This window comes from Pristiophorus japonicus, chromosome 25, assembly GCF_044704955.1.
Source record: "Pristiophorus japonicus isolate sPriJap1 chromosome 25, sPriJap1.hap1, whole genome shotgun sequence".
Taxonomy (NCBI): Eukaryota; Metazoa; Chordata; class Chondrichthyes; family Pristiophoridae; genus Pristiophorus; species Pristiophorus japonicus.
Genome location: NC_092001.1, coordinates 23,981,338 through 23,999,573, shown reverse-complemented (window position 1 = coordinate 23,999,573; position 18,236 = coordinate 23,981,338). Strand labels below are relative to the sequence as shown.

The following is an 18,236-nucleotide window of genomic DNA, read 5'->3' as shown; positions in this document are numbered from 1 at the left end:
GGACTTAAACTAACATCACGGGGGATGGGAACCTATGCAGGGATACAGAGGAAAGTAAAATGGAGGCAGAAGCAAAAGATAGAAGGGGAATAGTAAAGGTGGAGGGCAGATAAACCCAAGGCAAAAAACCGAAAGAGCCGCATAACAGAAAAATTCTGAAGAGGCAAAGTGTGTTAAAAAGACAAGCCTGAAAGCTCTGTGCTGCAATTCGAGGAGTATTGGAAATAAGGTAGACGAATTAACTGTTGAAATAGCAGAGAATGGATATGATGTATCATGCATCACAGAGACATGGCTCCAGGTTTACCAAGGCTGGGAACGCAACAGCCAGAGGTATTCAACATTTAGAAGGATAGGAGAGAAGAAAAGGAGGCGGCGTGGCGTTGCTTATTAAAGAGGAAATTAATGCTATAGTAAGGAGGGACATTAGCCTGGATGATGTGGAACAGGTATGGGTGGAGCTGTGGAATTCCAAAGGGCAGAACACCTTAGTGGGACTTGTGTACAGACCATCAAACAGGAGTCGTGATGTTGGGGACAGCATCAAACAAGAAATAAGCCGTGTGTGTAATAAAGGTACATCAGTTATCATGGACGACTTTAATCTACATATTGATTGGGCGAACCACACTGGCAGCAATGTGGTGGGGGCTAATAACCTGGAGTGTATTAGGGATGGTTTCTAGACCAATAAGTCTGGGAACCAACTAGAGAGCTGGCCATCATAATGTGATGTGTAATGAGAGGGGACTATTTAGCAATCTTTTTGTGCGAGGCCCCTTGGGGAAGAGTGATCATAATATGGTAGATTTCATTATTAAGATGGAGAGTGACACAATTAATTCGGAAACTGGGATGCTGAACTTAAGGAAAGGTAACGTCGACGGTATGAGGCGTGAATTTCTAGAACAGACTTGCAAAGGATACTTAAAGGGTTAATGGTGGTTAAACAGTGGCAAACATTTAAAGATCACATGGATGAACTTCAGCAATTATACATCTCTGTCTAGAGTAAAAATAAAACGGGGAACGTGGCTCAACCATGGCTAATAAGGGAAATTAAGGATAGTGTTAAAGCCAAGGAAGAGGCATATAAATTGGCCAGAAAAAGCAACAAACCTGAGGGCTGGGAGAAGGTTGGAATTCAACAGAGGAGGACTAATGATTTAATTGAGAGGGGGAACATAGATTAGGAGACGAAGCTTGCAGGTGCATAAAAACTGATTGCAAAAGCTTCTAAAGAAGTGTGAAGAGAAAAACATTAGTGAAGGCAAATGTAGATCGCTTGCAATCGGATTCAGGTGAATTTATAATGGGGAACAAAGAAATGGCAGATGAATTGAACAAATACTTCGGTTCTGTCTTCATGAAGGAATGCAACAAGAACCTTCCGAATGTACTAGCGGACAATGGGTCTAGTGAGGAGGAACTGAAGCATATCCTTATTAGTTACGACATTATTTTCGGGAAATTGATGGGATTGAAGGCCGATAAATACCGGGAGCCTGACAGTCTGCAACCAGAGTACTTAAGAAAGTGGCCCTCGAAATAGTGGATGCATTGGTGATCATTTTCCAACAGTCTATCGATTCTCGATCAGTTCCTATGGACTGGAGGGTAGCTACCGCAGCACCACTTTTTAAAAAAGAAGGGAGAGCGAAAACTGATAATTATGGACTATTTAGACTGACATCAGTCGTGGGGAAAATGTTGTAATCAATCGTTAAGGATGACTAGCAGTGCATTTGGAAAGCAGCGACAAGAATGGACCAAGTCAGCATGGATTTATGAAAGGGAAATCATGCTTGTCGAATTGTCTTGCATTTTTTTGGGATGCAACTAGCAGAGTGGACAAGGGAGAACCAGTGGATGTGGTGTATTTGACTTTCAAAAGGCTTTTGACAAGGTCCTGCACGTGAGATTGGTCTGCAATATCAAAGCGCATGTTATTGGCGGTAGTGTACTGACGTGGATAGAGAACTGTTTGGCAGACAGGAAGCAGAGAGTCGTGATAAATGTTCCTTTTCAGAAAGGCAGGCAGTGACTAGTGGAGTGCAGCAGTGCACAGTGCTGTGACCCCAGCTCTTTATAATATACATTAACGATTTAGATGAAGGAATTAAGTGTAATATCTCCAAGTTTGCTGATGACACTAAACTGGGTGGCGGGGTGAGCTGTGAGGAGGACGTTAAAGGGCTGCAGGGTGACTTGGGCAGGTAAGGTGAGTGGACAAATGCATGGCAGATGCAGCATAATGTGCAATTGGTGGAAAAATATGAAACGCAGAATATTATCTGAATGGCGGCACATTAAGAAAAGGGAAGATGCAACGAGACCTTGGTATCATGGTTCATCAGTCATTGAAAGTTGACATGCGGGTACAGCGGGCAGTGAAGAAGGAAAATTGCGGTGTGGCCTTTATAGCACGTGGATTTGTGGATAGGAACAGGGAGGTCTTACTGCAGTTGTACAGGGCCTTGGTGAGGCCTCACCTGGTGTATTGTGTTCAGTTTGTTCTGCTAATCTGAGGAAGGACGTTCTTGCTATTGAGGGAGTGCAGCGAAGGTTCACCAGACTGATTCCCGGGATGGCAGGACTGTCATGTGAGGAGAGACTGGATCAACTGCGCCTTGATTCACTGGAGTTTAGAAGGATGAGAGGGGATCTCACAGAAACGTATAGGATTCTGAGGCAACTGGAGAGATTAGATGTAGGAAGAATGTTCCCGATGTTAGGGAAGTCCAGAACCAGGAACTTTGTCTTCGGACATGAGGTTTGCCATTTTGGACTGAGATGAGCAGAAACTTCTTCACTCAGAGAGTTCTTACCAATGGAATTCCTTGCCGCAGAGAGTTGTTGATGCCACTTCATTGGATATATTCAAGAGGGAGTTAGATATGGCCCTTACGGCTCAGGGGATCAAGGGGTATGGAGAGAAAGCAGGAAAGGTGTATTGAGCGAATGTTCAAGCCATGATCTTATTGAATGACGGTGCACTCCCGAAGTGCAGATTGGCCTACTCCTGCACCTATTTTCTCTGTTTCTCTCTGTCTATGTTCACCTGCTCCCAGTGTGGGAAGGGAGGTACTTATTTGAGTTATCTGCTGAAACACACACCGAGCAGTTCACAAAAGATTCCCACTATTCACTTCTGCTGTTAGTGCTAGTTTTAATCACATCAAGGTCTGAACTGTACCTGAGCTGTGGTTAATATTGTGGATATATTTTTCAAATAAAGGAAAGAGTGATGTGCTTTTTAAAGGCTTACTTCCAATACTGTAAATTAACAAGTATGTCGTCAATACAACCGAAGATAAGATTAATTCTTCTGGCCGGACGTTGCAATTAGATTACTCTGTGAATGATCTGAGCCATCACGATCTGTTCAGTAGTGACACCTGCGTCCAGCAGATGGGGATGTCCCACAATTTAATTCCAACTGAGAGGCGCGGAAATGTCCCCGAGAAAAGTATGTGTGAGGAGAGCTCAGGGTCAGATTCTGAGCATACAGCTCCCCACAGGGACATCACACACTGCACTCTCCCTGGGGCAGCTCTGGGTCAGACACTGTACATACTGCACCCTACAGGGACATCACACACTGCCCCTCCGTGGGGCTGCTCAGCGTCAGACTCACCACTTACTGCATCCCACAGTGAAATTTCACACTGCCCCCTCCCTGGGGCAGCTCAGGGTCAGACACTGAACAATCTGCACCCCACAGCGTCATCACACTTTGCCCGCTCCTTGGGGCAGCTGAGGGTCAGACACTGAACCACAAAAGGACATCAAACACCGCCCCTCCCTGGGGCATCTCAGGTCAGAAACTGCACCCCACAGTTCAAAACACACTACCCCCTCCCTGGGGCAGCTCAGGGTAAGACTCACGCCTTACTTCACCCCACAGGACATCACGCACTGCCTGCACCCCGGGGCAGCTCAGGGTCAGATACTGAACATACTACACCGCAGAGGGACATCATACACTGCCCGCTTCCTAAAGCAGCTCAGGTTCAGACACTGCAGCACACAAGGACATCAAACACTGCCCCGTCCCTGGGGCAGCCCAGGGTCAGACTCACGCTGTACTGCACCCCACAGGGACATCACACACGGCGCCCTCTCTATGGCAGCTCAGGGCCAGACACTGAACTCACTGCACCCCACAGGGACATAACACATTGGCCGCTCCCTGGGGCAGCTCAGGGACATGACCTCAACAAACTGCACCTCACAGGATGATCACAACCTGCATGCACCTGTAAGAATACAGGCTTCGTAGAATATTTTGAGGGATGAGGTATTGCAAGTGTAAAATGAACCAAAGACGTTCATTGAAAAGCTTGCTTCTGCAAAGACAAGACACTGCTTTGGATTTTCTGCTGAACTAAAGATCTGGCTCTGCCACCAGTTACTATGGTGTTACATCACACATTATCAATCGGAAACAAACATATTATCACTGGGAAATAGCACCGAGGAGCTCAGATCTGTCTTAGTTTATCGCTTATCTCGCTTCTCTGAACGTAGAATCACAAAGAACATTTGCAAACTGTTGAAAATAATAAATGATAAATCGTTTTTACAAATCAAACTGTAATGCACTTAGTTAGTACACATTACTATCAAAATCCTGTGTTGTGTCGTCAGCATGGAAGCTGAAAAACATAACAGAAAAAGCTTGTACTGAGGTTGAAGATAAGATCTGCCAAAACTAATGCCTGGAGACAGAGGGTCCCAGGCTCCAGACTGGGAAGATGTGGATCTATAGGAGTGTAAGAGCGAAATACCTGAATTCAGGGTAAAGTAATTAGGTGTAATTTAAATAAAGTAAAAAAGTCTGAGAGCAAGATTTAAAGTGCGTTCATGGTAGAATAGCTGTATTAGGCAGAAACACTACAGTCAGATAAATTCTCTAAGGAGATAAGTGCACCCATAAGATTTATGTAGACACCTCGCAAATATAATGAGAGGAGGCCACGATGTTCCAGCCACAGGAGATAAAAGGGACAATGCCTCTTTTAAGCAGAGGGTAGTCATATGCCTGCCAAGAACATTAGCCTGACAATTAGCCTGGGTAGACCTTCGCAGAAAAGTAACACAAAACCTGCAGAGGATTTTCCCCAGCAACAGTCGCCAGAACTGAATGTTCCAATGGAATCATTAGAATTTACTGTATCCAATAAAATTAATGTAACTGTACCACCAAATGAAATTGCTGTAACCTGTATTAACCAATGGAACACTTCCTCGCGTAGTTCCACCATTTTGACTGTATTTGAACTGTATAAGAATGTAACTGCGTAGCTTGTCCCATGAGATCGGCGTTGAGAGCAGTCAGTAACGGTACTAATGAGGCTGGATCTCCGTTGTTTAATTTGGTTATAATAAACAACACTTTTCTCTATAAATGACCTTCGTGTGAGTGTTATATTTTTAATAATCCACACCAGGAGATACACGCTGGGACAGATTTTTCGGTGGCTCCGTTCCTGGGTGTATCTTCGTGAATTTGGATTATTCTCATCGTGATCGTGTCAGGATAGGCACCGATCCAGAGAGGGGCACACGGTATACCAGTAGCAGGAATGAGGAATAATCCTTCCTCCTTCCCAAATCACCATCACGAGTAATATCATTCTCATTTTTAATTCGAAAATTCTGCTGAACTCCGTTATTAATTCTCGCTTATTCTTAAAAAAAATCTGAACTATTCGCACTGTGGTGTCAGCTTCAGTCTTTTGAGCGGACAGTCCAAAGAGAGTTCCAATTTAATCTTACGCAGGCACATCACACACTGCCCCCTCGTCGGGGCAGCTCACAGTCACTCACTGCTCAAAGTGCCACCCCCTGACCCCACCCCCCCCACCCCGCACAGGGACATCACACACTGCTCCCTCCTTGTGGCAGCTCACGGTCAGACACTGAACACACTGCACCCCACAGGAACATCACACATTATCCCCTCCCTGGTGCAGCTCAGGGTCAGACACTGAACACACTGCTCTCCACAGGGACATCACACGTTATCCCCTCCCTGGTGCAGCTCAGGGTCATAATTGCAACATACTGCTCTCCACAGAGACATTAGACACGGCCGGCTCAGGTTCATTCGCTGCATAAAATGCCAACCCCCCCCACAGAGACATCACACACTGCCCCCGCATTGGCGCAGCTGAGGTTCAGACACTGCACCAAACAGGGACATCACACACTGCCCCCTCCCTGGGGCAGCTCACAGTCACTCACTGCTCAAAGTGCTCCCCACGCCCCCGACCACACATTGACGTCACACACTGCCTGATCCCTGGGGCAGCTGAGGTTCAGACACTGCACACCACAGGGACATCACACACTGCCCCATCCCTGTGGCAGCTCAGGTCAGACACTGCAACCCACAGGGACATCACACACTGCCCCATCCCTGTGGCAGCTAAGGGTCAGACTCAGAACGTACTGTACCCTACAGGGACTTCACACACTGCTCCCTCCCTGGGGCAGCTCAGGGTGGGACACTGCACCCCACAGGGACATCGCACACTGCCCCATCCCTGTGGCAGCTAAGGTTCAGATTCAGAACGTACTACACCCGACAGGGACATCATACACTGCTCCCTCCCTGGGGTAGCTCAGGGTGAGACACTGCACCCCACAGGGACATCACACACTGCCCCCTCCCTGGGGCAGCTCAGGTCAGACACTGCAACACACAGGGACATCACACACTGCCCCCTCCCTGGGGCAGCTCAGGATCAGGCTCTGGACATACTGCACACCACAGGGACATCACACACTGCCCCCTCCCTGGGGCAGCTCAGGGTCAGACTCTGAACATACTGCATCCCACAGGGGCATCACATACTGCCCGTTCCCTGGGGCAGTTCAACTAAGATACTGAACATACTGAAACCCACAGGGACATCACACACTGCCCAATCCATGGGGCTGCTCAGGGACATGACCTGAAGAAACTGTACCTCACATGGAGATCACAAACTGCATCCACCTGTAAGAACACTGGCTTTGGAGAGTATTTTTCAGGATGAGACATTGCAAGTGTAACATGAACCAAAGTCTTTATTTGAAAAACTTGCTTCTGCAATGACTAACACATGGCTTTGGAGTTTCTGCTGATGCAAGGATCCAGCTCTGTCACCAGTGACGATGGTGTTTAAATCACACATTATCAATGGGAAACACACGTATTATCACTAGGAAATAACATCGGTGAGCTCAGAACTTTCATAGTTTGTTGCGCATCTAGCTTCTTTCAAGGTAGATTCACACAGAAAATTTGCAAACTGTTGAAAATAATAAATAATGTAGTTTCACCTTCAGTACATTGAGCAGACAATCCAAAGAGACTTCCAATTTAATCTTACACAGGGACATCACACACGGCCCCCTCCCCGGGGCAGCTCAGTTTCACTCACTGCACAATATGCCCTGCCCCCCACCCCCCACGGAGACATCACACACTGCTCCCACCCCGGGGCAGTTCACGGTCACTCACTGCACATAATTTCCCACCCCCCCCCGCCCACACAGGGACATCACACACTGCGCCCTCCCTGGGGCAGCTCACGGTCACTCACTGCCCCGACTGGGAAATCACAGGATGTCAATCCCTGGGGAAGCTCACTGTTATGTACTGCACATACATCAACCCACAGTGACATAAAAACATCCCCCTCCCGAAGGTAGCTCGGCGTCATAAAGTGAAAAGGCTGCACCCTTGCGATGATGTGCACACTGCCCCCACCCTGGGAAAGTCAGTGTTGGAGGAATTGCAGCTAGAAGTGAATCTACTCCACACCTTCTTGGCATGAATCCAGAATCTGACCCGTACCGATTCCAGCCATTCCCGGCTGCAGTCTGTGAAGCCACAGACACCACTGGAATCACACAAACACTACATAAAATTATTCTCGCTCCCACCGCAGACCCCACACGTTAGGGCAATCGACCTGGGACAGTGGGAACATTGTCTCTCCAAAGGATTGTTTACTCCATCCTCTCCCAGAACCCAAAGCATTGGCTAACAGACCTGGGCGATTGGGTCACGAAACGGAAGAAGACATCTCTCCCCCATTCCAGACCCCACAGGTGAACAGCTCTGTCATTTCTCCACAGCAGCGATACTCCCTTGAAGATGCTGACTCGGGCTTGGGGGAGAATTAATCACTGATCATCTTCGATTGATACCACAAGTCATACAATTGAAATCTCTCATCGGCCACTGTCCGAGTCTCAACCAGAACCTCTCTCACGGTCTCCTGTCCGACGCCCCGCCGCCCCCTCACCAGTCCCTGTGCAGACTAAACCACACCTTCACTCATCATCCCCTGTCCCAGTCTGAACCAGACTGATACAGAACCTCCTTCACCAGTCCTGTCGCAGATTGATTCAATACTCTCACCAGTCTCTGTTTCAGGGTGAACAAGACGGAACCAGATCCGCTCACCGGTCCCTGTCCAATGCTGAAGCACAATCGTCCCCACTAACTCCTGTCCCATTCCGTAGCAGACTTAAACAGACACTGCATCACGAGCGCCTGTCCCAAACTGAATCACACTGAACCAGATGCTCCCACCATCCACTGTTCCAGTCTTCAACAGAGTGAAATCGACCCGATCACCAGGCACTGTCACAGTATGCACCAGACGGAAGTGGACCTCCATCACCATCCTCTGTCCCAGTATGAAAAAGACTGACCCAAACCATGCCTTACCATCGCCTGTCGCAGTGTGAACCACGCTGAGCCAAACCCTCTATCAGCAGCCTCTGTCCCATCCTGAACCAGACTGAATCACACTCATCCTCACCGTCCACTGACCCAGTCAGAACCAGACTGACCCAGACCTCCTTCACAATTCACTGTCCTAATCAGAACCAGACTGACCCAGACCTCCTTCACAATTCACTGTCCCAGTCTGAACCAGACTCACCCAGACCGGTCCCCGCCAGCCCCTGTACCAGACAGAAATAGACTGAACCAAACCTACTGCACCAGCCACCGACTCGGTCTAAACCAGGCTGAAGCAGAATCTCCCGAATCAGTCCCTCTCCCAGTTTGAACAAGAAACTCCCGAATCAGTTCCTGTCCCAGACTAAACCAGAAACTCTCCAATCGGTCCCTGTCCTAGTCTCAGCCAGAAACGTCCTAATCAGTTCCTCTCCAAGTCTGAACCAGCAACTCCATAATTAATTTCTATCCCAGAGTGAACCAAACCCTCGCTAATCAGATCCTGTCACAGTCTGAACCAGAAATATATCAATCAGTCCCTGTCACAGAATGAAACAGAAATTCCCTAATCAGTCCCTATCCCAGACTGATCCAGAAACTCCCGATTCAGTCCCTATCCCAGACTGAACCAGAAACTGCCGAATCAGTCCCTATCCCAGACTGAACCAGATACTCCCTATTCAGTTCCTCTCGTTGTCTGAACCAAAAACTCCATAATCAGTCCCTGTCCCAGACTGAATCAGGAACTCCCGAATCAGTTCCTGACACAGATTGAACCAGAAACCCCCGAATCAGTCCCTGTTCTAGACTGAACCAGAAATTCACAAATCAGTTCCTGTCACAGGCTGAACCAGAAACTTACTAATCAGTCCCTGTCCCAGGGTGAACCAGAAACACCATAATCAATACCTGACCCAAACTGAACCAGAAACTGCCTTATTAGTCCCTTTCCGAAAGTGAACCAGACCCTGCCTCATCAGATCTTGCCCGAGTCTGAACCAGAAGCTGCCTAATCAGTCCTGTCCTGGACTGAAACAGAAACTCCCGAACCAGTCCCTGTCCCAGTATGAATCAGAAACTCACTAATCAGTTCCTGTCCCAGGCTAAACCAGAAACGCCCTAATCTGTACCTATCCCCGAATGAACCAGAAACTCCGTAATCACTCCCAGTCCATGTCTGAACCAGAAACTCTCTAATCATTCCCCGTCTTAGTCTAAAACAGACCCTCCCTAATCTGTTCCTCTCGCAGACTGAATTAAAACTCCCTAATCAGTCCCTGCCCCAGACTGAACAAGAAACTCCCTAATCTGTACTTGTCGCAGTCTGAACCAAAAACTCCCTCATCAGTCCCTGTCCCAGACTGAACCCGAAAGTCCCTAATCAGTCCCTGTCTCAGTCTCAACCAGAAACTCCCGAATCAGTCACTGTCCCAAACTGACCCAGACCCTCCGTAATCAATCCCTGTCCCAGTCTGAACTAGAAACTCCCTCATCAGTCGCTGGCCCAGACTGAACCCGAAAGTCCCTAATCAGTCCCTGTCCCAGACTGAAACAGGAACTGCATTTTCAGTCCAACTCCCAGCCTGAATCAAACGCTCATTAATAAGACCCTGTCCCAATCTGAACAGGAAACTACCTAAGTCGTCGCTGTCTCAATCTGAACCAGACCCTTCCAAATCAGACACTTTACCAGGCTGAACCAGAAACGCCCTAATCAGTTCCTGTCCCAGACTGAACTAGACCATCCCTAATCAGTATCTGTCCCAGTCCGAACCAGACCCTCCCGTAACAGTCCCTGTCCCAGACTTATCCATCAACTCCATAATAAGCCCCGCTCCAAGTCTGAACCAGAAGCTCCCCAATCAGTCCCTATCCCTGTCTGGACCAGAGCCTCCCTATTTTTCCCTGTCCCACTCTGAACCCGAAACTCCCTTATCGTTCCCTTTCCCAGAATGAACCTGACCCTTCCTAATCAGTGCCTGTCCCAGTCTCAAACAGAATCTCCCTTATTCGTCCTTTTCCCAGACTAAAGCAGATCCTTATCTAATCAGTCCTTGTCTCAGACTGAACCAGAAACTCGCTAATCTGTCCCTGTTCAAGTCGGAATCAGAAATACCCTAATCACGCCTGTCCCAGTCTGAACCATAAACTCCCTAATCAGGCCCTGTCCCAGTCTGAATCAGAAACTCGCTAATCATTCTCCTGCCCCAGTCTGAACCAGACCATCTCTAATCAGCCCCCGTCACAGTCTGAACCAGACCCTCCCTAATCAGCCGCTGTCCCAGTCTGGACCAGACCCAGCTGTCGCACATTTAAGTTGTATAAGGCTAGCACTAGGGTAGATGTAAGGAGCTGGTTATTTACCGGGTAATGAATGGACATCTGGAACAAGGTGTCATTTCATGTGGTGAATGCAATTTCGCTAAGTTCCTTCAACTGAGAGCTGGATCTCAGGGAATTCACGGTTAGAGTGATCTTCTGGACAATGTTTCTATAACCGAGATTGGACGCAGAGCAATTTCATAGATTTTTCCCCCCAAATTAGAATGTTTATTTCTGCTTGTTTGCCTGTCCCATGAGATCACACTAGTTTGGTTTGGTAGGCGTGTATATATTGTAGTACACAATGTGTCGGACATACAAGGTCCCATGGGAGAAAGTTAGAGATTTCTCCCCTCTGCCGATGCAGAATAACCGGTTATTTCTCATATATACATCATTGAAGAGATAGATAAATATATAATCGTATCAATAGGCCACCTCGTAGTGAACACGTGACACCCTCAGTGATACGGATACCAGTTCCCCAATCGGAACATACACCAACAAAATGATTTGCTTTACTTCTTCTTCAACCACTATATCAAAACTGAACATTTAATTCAGTCTCACTGAGAGTATCATCGATGAATATAAGAGCAGACCGGTTATGCTTCAACTGCATAAAACAGTGGTTCAGCCACAGTTAGAGTGCAATTCCTGCGCATCTACTACAGGAAAGATGTGATTGCACAAGAGAGGGTACAGAGGATATTTAAGAGGATGTTGCCTGGACTGGAGAATGTTGGCTATGAGGCAAGGTTGGATAGGCTACGGTTGGATGCTTTCGAACAGAGAAGGGAGATATTGTTGAGGTGTATAAAATTATGAAGGGACTAGATAGAGTGGATATTTCCCTTAGCAGAGTGGCCAACAACCAGGGTCACAGACTTAAAGTAATTGGTAGACGGTTTAGAGGGGATTTGAAGGGAAATGTATTCATACCAAGAGTGGTGGGGTCTGGAACGCACTGCCTGAAAGGATGGTCGAGGTAGAAATGCTCACCACATTTAAAAAGAGCATTGGATGTGCATTTAAACTGCTGTAACCCACAGGGATACGGATCCAGAGCTTGAAGGTTGGTTTAGACTGGATAGCTCTTGGTGGGTCAGCGGAGACAGTATACGTCAAAAATGGCCTCTTTCCGTGCTGCAAATTTCTATGATTCTATGATCGTGCTGACCTGGAGCCTGGAGATTATAGTTAGATATATTTGTGTAAAAATTATATAATTCAAGAAGTTTTAATTTGAAGGACATTGTTTTCTACGGAGAAAAAGTAATCCTATCTAGACAACAATATTACCAGGTGGATACAGTGGGTTGGTACCTAATGATAAACTACCAAGTATTTGAGTGAGAGACGCTTGTTGATGGTCGGGGAGTGTACTGATGTTTTCAGGGTTGTTGGGGAAGGGGAAATGAGGGGTTGTAGCAGATTGCGTCAAGAGCAGCGTCAACCCCTGTTCACCATCTTACAGGGCGCGGAGAAATGAAAAGGATATCACTGCTTTATTCTCAACGCTACTGGCATCCCGTGAAATATAAACAGACGAGTTACCTCCTCCTGTTCCCAGGTATTTTTAACCTGTTTCTTGCCAGTTAGTCATTTCGATTCACATAACCGAGAACGGTCGCATATTGGTTATGTTACTGGACTAATAATCCAATAATGACCTGGAGATATAAAAGCCCACTATGGCAGCCGGGGCATTTCAGCACAGTTACTTAATTAAATCTGCAATAAAAAGCTATTGGCAGTAATTGTGACCAGAAAGCTACCGTAATAGTGAAAACAACATTTCCGGATTGTCTTAAAAGCCCATCTATTAAACTCCTTCATTACAGGGAAATCTACCGTACTTACACAGTCTGGCATATATTTGTGACTCCAGACCAAGAGCGCGGATCCAGATTTAGTTTATGTCTAACTGATCTCTGAAACGGTCTACCGAGCCATTCAGTTGTACCGAGAACAACGGATGCAGAAGGCGGTTCACCACTACCTTCTCAAGGACAGTTAGGGATGGGCAATAAATCCCGGCCTTGCCAGCGACGGCCACATCCCATAAACGGATAAATAAAAGAAACCCTGTACCAATGGAACTTTCTTGTACTCTTCCAGCAACACTTTCCGCTGCTATCAACAATGGTATGGTTAACAAAGAAAATATTTCCCAGCTTCAAAAACAATAGCTCCTCAATACCATTGAACTTTTCTGCAAGATCTGCATAGAATAACCAAAGAAAGCAGGCCGATTTCTCCAAACAGGGAGGGCATGGAGGATAATTCCGACTGTAAGCACTCGACATTGAGATCTGGCACCAAAGTGTCAGCTGTGACTCAATGGGAGCACTCACTTCAGTGGCGGAATGTCAGAGGTTCCAGTCCCACACCACAGACTTCAGCATATGCTCGAGGCTGGCACTCCAGTGCAGTACTGAGGGAGTGGGCCAACGTCCATAATGCTGTCTTTTGTGTGAGATATGGAACCAAGGCCCCATCTACTTGCTCAGATTCCATGACATTATGTACACAAACAGTAAGCCTTTCTTTAGTCGCTTTTGCCACATGCCTGATATCAATGATTTTATTACCAACAACGTTCACATTATTCCCCAAACCAAAACCCGATGCATTAATCTATCCCTATAACAAGTCAGTAAAAGTAAGGATGGTAACCCATAACAGTTAATACTAAACCAAGTCATATATTACTTAACTAATTACATTTAAACTCAATCACAGAATGACACAGCACAGAATGAGGCCATTCGAACCATCATGATTGTGTAGGCTCTTTGAAAGTGCTACCCATTAGTCCTCTTTTTCCCGAATACCCTGTGAATGTTTCCCTTTAAACGATATATCCAATTACATTTTGAAAGTTACCGTTGAAGCGGCCTCAAAAACCTTTTCGAGCAGTGCATTCCAGATCAAGATAACGTGGTGCATAAAAATCTCTCCTCATCAGCCCAGTGGCTATTTATTTGGTATATAACTTAAATATGAATGAGAGGTGATCTTATCGAAACGTATAAGATTACAAGGGGCTCGACAAAGTGGATGCAAATGGGATGTTTCCAATGATTGGGGAGACTTGAATTAGGAAGCATAATCTTAGAATAAGGGGCCGACAATTTAACACTGAGATGAGAAGGCATTTCTTCTCTCAGCGGGTTGTAATTCTGGCAGAATTCGCTGCCTCAGAGAGCTGAGGAAGCTGGGTCATTGAATAACTTTAAGATAGAGAGAAACAGTTTCTAAACCGATAAGGTAATACGGGGACATTGGTAGCGGACAGGAATGTTGACCTGAGTCCATGATCGGATCAGCCATGATGATATTAAATGGCGGAGCAGTCGCGAGGGGCCATATGGTCCACTCCTGCTCCTATTTCCTATGTTCCTATGTTCTTATGTAACTATGTGTCCGATGGTACAGCCCCTCTCCCCAGTGGAAGCAGTCTACCCTATCTGTCCTGTAAATAAATCCAATAACGTTGAACACCTCTGTTAAATCTCGTCCTATTCCACTTTGCTCGAAGAAGAAGTATCGCAGCCTCTCCATTCTCTCCACGTAACGGGGTTCCCTCATCCCTGGGATCTTTGTGTTAAATCCCTCAGCATCATCTTCAAGGCAGATATCCTTCACATAACGTGGAGCCAGGAATTGGACACATTACTCTAGATTAGACCTCATCTCTAATTTACAAAGATTTCATATAACTTCCTTGTGTTTATAATCTATATAATATAAGAATTAGGAACAGGAGTAAGCCATCTTGCCCCTCGAGCCTGCTCCGCCTTTCAACTCGATTATGGCTGATCTGGCCTTGGACTCAGCTCCACTTACCCGCCCGCTCTCCGTAACCCTTAATTCCCTTATTGGTTAAAAAACTATCCATCTGTGATTTGAATGCACTCAATGAGCTAGCCTCAACGACTTCCTTGGGCAGAGAATTCCACAGATTCACAACGCTCTGGGAGAAGAAATACCTTCTCAACTCGGTTTTAAATAGGATCCCCCGTATTTTAAGGCTGTGCCCCCTAGTTCTAGTCTGCCCGACCAGTGGAACAACTGCTCTGCCTCTACCTTGTAATTATCCTTTGGCATACCATGAAGTGGATTTTGTCTTTCTTTATTTTCCTTTCTAATCCTCTGCTTGAACTCCGGGGTCAATGATTGGGCATCCTTGTGGTTCTAGGGTCGTTTTGCTTTGGGCTCTTGTGATGTTTTACACAAGAACATTCCCCAAAAGTAACCATTACCGCATTGTGATTCACGAATGGGCTTGGGGGTAGTCCCCTCCAGTTCCCTTATGATATTTTATCTTACCCACACACACTTGTGTGGATTTCCTTGGTTCGAGCTATTCGTGCATGTCCATGATTGGTTCAGCCATGACGGACCCTTTTTCAGGTTTGTCCGTTCCACTTCAATTCGCCCCCTTTTGCATTTTCCGTGAAAGATTGAGTTTGTATTGATAATATTTTATTGATAGCCCTCTGGACAACTTATCGCTGGGTCGTGGTATAAGATGGAGTTACCCAGTATTCCTCCGACTGGGACTCAGGTCCTGTAAAACAAAACATGTTTTCCGGCATCACCAGTCGGTTAGGGTTTCATGTTATGCATAATGTTTTAACTGTATCCAATGTGTCCACCGTCCGGTTCCCCTTATGGCCACAAACATGCAACTGTCGCTTGCCATTATTACCTGGTGAGTGCCTGTCCATTTTGCTGAGAATCCTGGCTTTTTGGCGTATATTTCTACCATTACCTTGCTCCCAATCTGTGGTTTCCGAGCCTTTTGTTCCTTGGTGCCAGCTTCCCAGTCCTTGGTCACTTGCTGATCCCTGGTGGATGCCTCAGATATTGTAATTGTTAACATAATTGCGTCACTAATCTCCCTACTCGGTCCCGGTAGGATCTGACTAAGGTCCGATATCATCACTCCCCATCACAAGAAACGCAGGTGATCTCATTGCTCTTCCTGTCATTAGTTCGAAAGGCGTGCGGCTAGTGGTCCGATTTTGGCTCGCCCTGAACTTCGTTAAAATGAGGGTCAGTATATCTACCCATCCTTTTCCTCTTTCGTTGATCACTTTGGCCAGTGCCTTCTTCAGGGTCCTATTCATTCGTTCTACTAATCCGGATGATTCCGGATGATAGGGGATATGGAATTTCTGCCCGGTTCCCATCAGGCAGCATGTTTGTTTCATTACTTGACCAGTGAGGTTTGTAACCTGATCTGAGTCTATCTGTAAGGGCATATCCTCAACTTGGTATAATTTCTTCTGCTAATATTCTAGCCACCGTCTCATGGAGCAATTTTTGTTGTGATTGCTTCTCCCCATTTTCTGAATTGATCTATTATAACCAAGCACTACATTTTCCCCTGGTGATTTGACAGTGGGCCCATGAAGCTTGTCAGCATGTTTTACCATGCTCCCTTTGGTCGGGGTTGCTCTTTCATTCTCAACTTTGTTTTTCCACCAAGGTAATGCTTTGCGCATGTTAAGCACTTCCTACAGTAATTTACTTTATCTCTTCCCATTCCCTTCCACCACCAACATCGGGACATTGAACTCGTCATGCATATCTTACCTGTCTTTGCATACCCGTGCTATATACTCAGTAGGTGTTGTCGGATGCACCCTGGGCTATCACATTACAATCTTTTCTCCAGATTCCATCCATTCCTTGTTTAGCTTCCTGCCTTTTCCATTCAACATTTCCCTGCTGTAGGTTTGCCTCCTGTACGTTATACATATTTATTTCTTCCGGCACAAGCGCACAGGTACTTATTTTAGGCCATAGGCCTCATGCTTCTGGCAATTTCCAACCTGCCTCATCTGCCTATGCATTGCCTTGCTGATGCCGGTCTGTTATTTTCTTATGGGCTTTGATTTTTATTATTGCATATTCCTGGGGCTGGAGTGAAGTCTCTACCTGTTCGGTAAATATGTTCTCATGTCGAATTGTTCCTCGCCCCGATGTCATGTCACCTCGCAGACTCCAGGCTATCATGTAATTGTGGACCACCCCAAATGCGCATCGGTTGTCTGCACATATATTTACCCTTTTATCTTTTGCCTCTTTGAGGGCTTCCGTTAGGGAGACTAATTCAGCCACTTGGGCTGAGAGGCTCGATTTCGATTAAGCTACTCCCTGTATTTGCCCTTCACCATATGTGGTCCCCAACTATTCTCTATTTCTTCACTCAAATGTTCCAGTGGGGGTTATATTTTTATCGGTGCAGGCAGTGCAGGTTGCGCTGTCGGTCGCCCAGTTAGTGCTGCACATATTGTAACATTCTTACTGCTTACTTCTGCCTCTTCCATCTATTTTATTTTAGCTTTTAGCTCCTGTATTATCTGATCCTTTCTTTCCATCACTTTATTTTGTACCGGATAGCAGGCTAATACTACCGTGTGAGCCCGATCTCCTTTATTCCTTGGCTTGCACCTCAATCACTTTGCCTGCCTCGCCATTGTGTCGTCTGGTTGCCATTCCTATTTCTTCATTCCCTCATTTAGTGTTATGTTTTTACCTGCTAGCATTTTCCGGAGATCCTGAGAGTCACCAGTCGTTTTCCCCGCCATTTCTAAGATTGCTAAGAGACTACCATTCCCTTAGTGGGCTACTCTTGAACCTCCATCGTGTCTTTGACCGATTCTTGGTCGTTAGTACCGCACGCCGGTTAAACTCATTTTATCCTACTCACAACCCAAATTTTCCTTATTCCTTGATCTCCGACCTCTCCTTGTCGCGTTTATTTGTTCTCTCTGTAGATCTCCTGCTTTCCCGTAAACAGTTTAACAGCTCCAACTTGGAGGTGGTATTTAATAAAAGATATTCACCCCAACAGCTGCCACATCGTTTCGGGTTTGCATTTCAGAATCCTGCAAACTACGCCAATTGATGGGGAGGATCGCCCTTCTACTCAATTAACAAACCCGGAATCAACAGACTGATACCTTCAATAATGTTCAACGATTTTTTATTTCAGCACGTACAGGGGGAGCATTTCACTTCCCATCCGCCTGAAAGGATCTCAAACGAACTGTACAAATTAGACGTTAATTATACAGGTTTTGGCACATGAGTGACCTCGTGGACAGACCTTAACAGTGACGTGATTGGTTTTTCCAAAGCATGATCGAAA

At 46.3% G+C, this 18,236-nt stretch overlaps 1 pseudogene; it reads left to right on the top strand.

Annotated features, from left to right (window-relative positions):
• Positions 1–1,327: 1,327 nt before the first annotated feature.
• Positions 1,328–18,236, top strand: part of LOC139238101 (probable G-protein coupled receptor 139) — a 30,055-nt pseudogene continuing 13,146 nt past the window's right edge.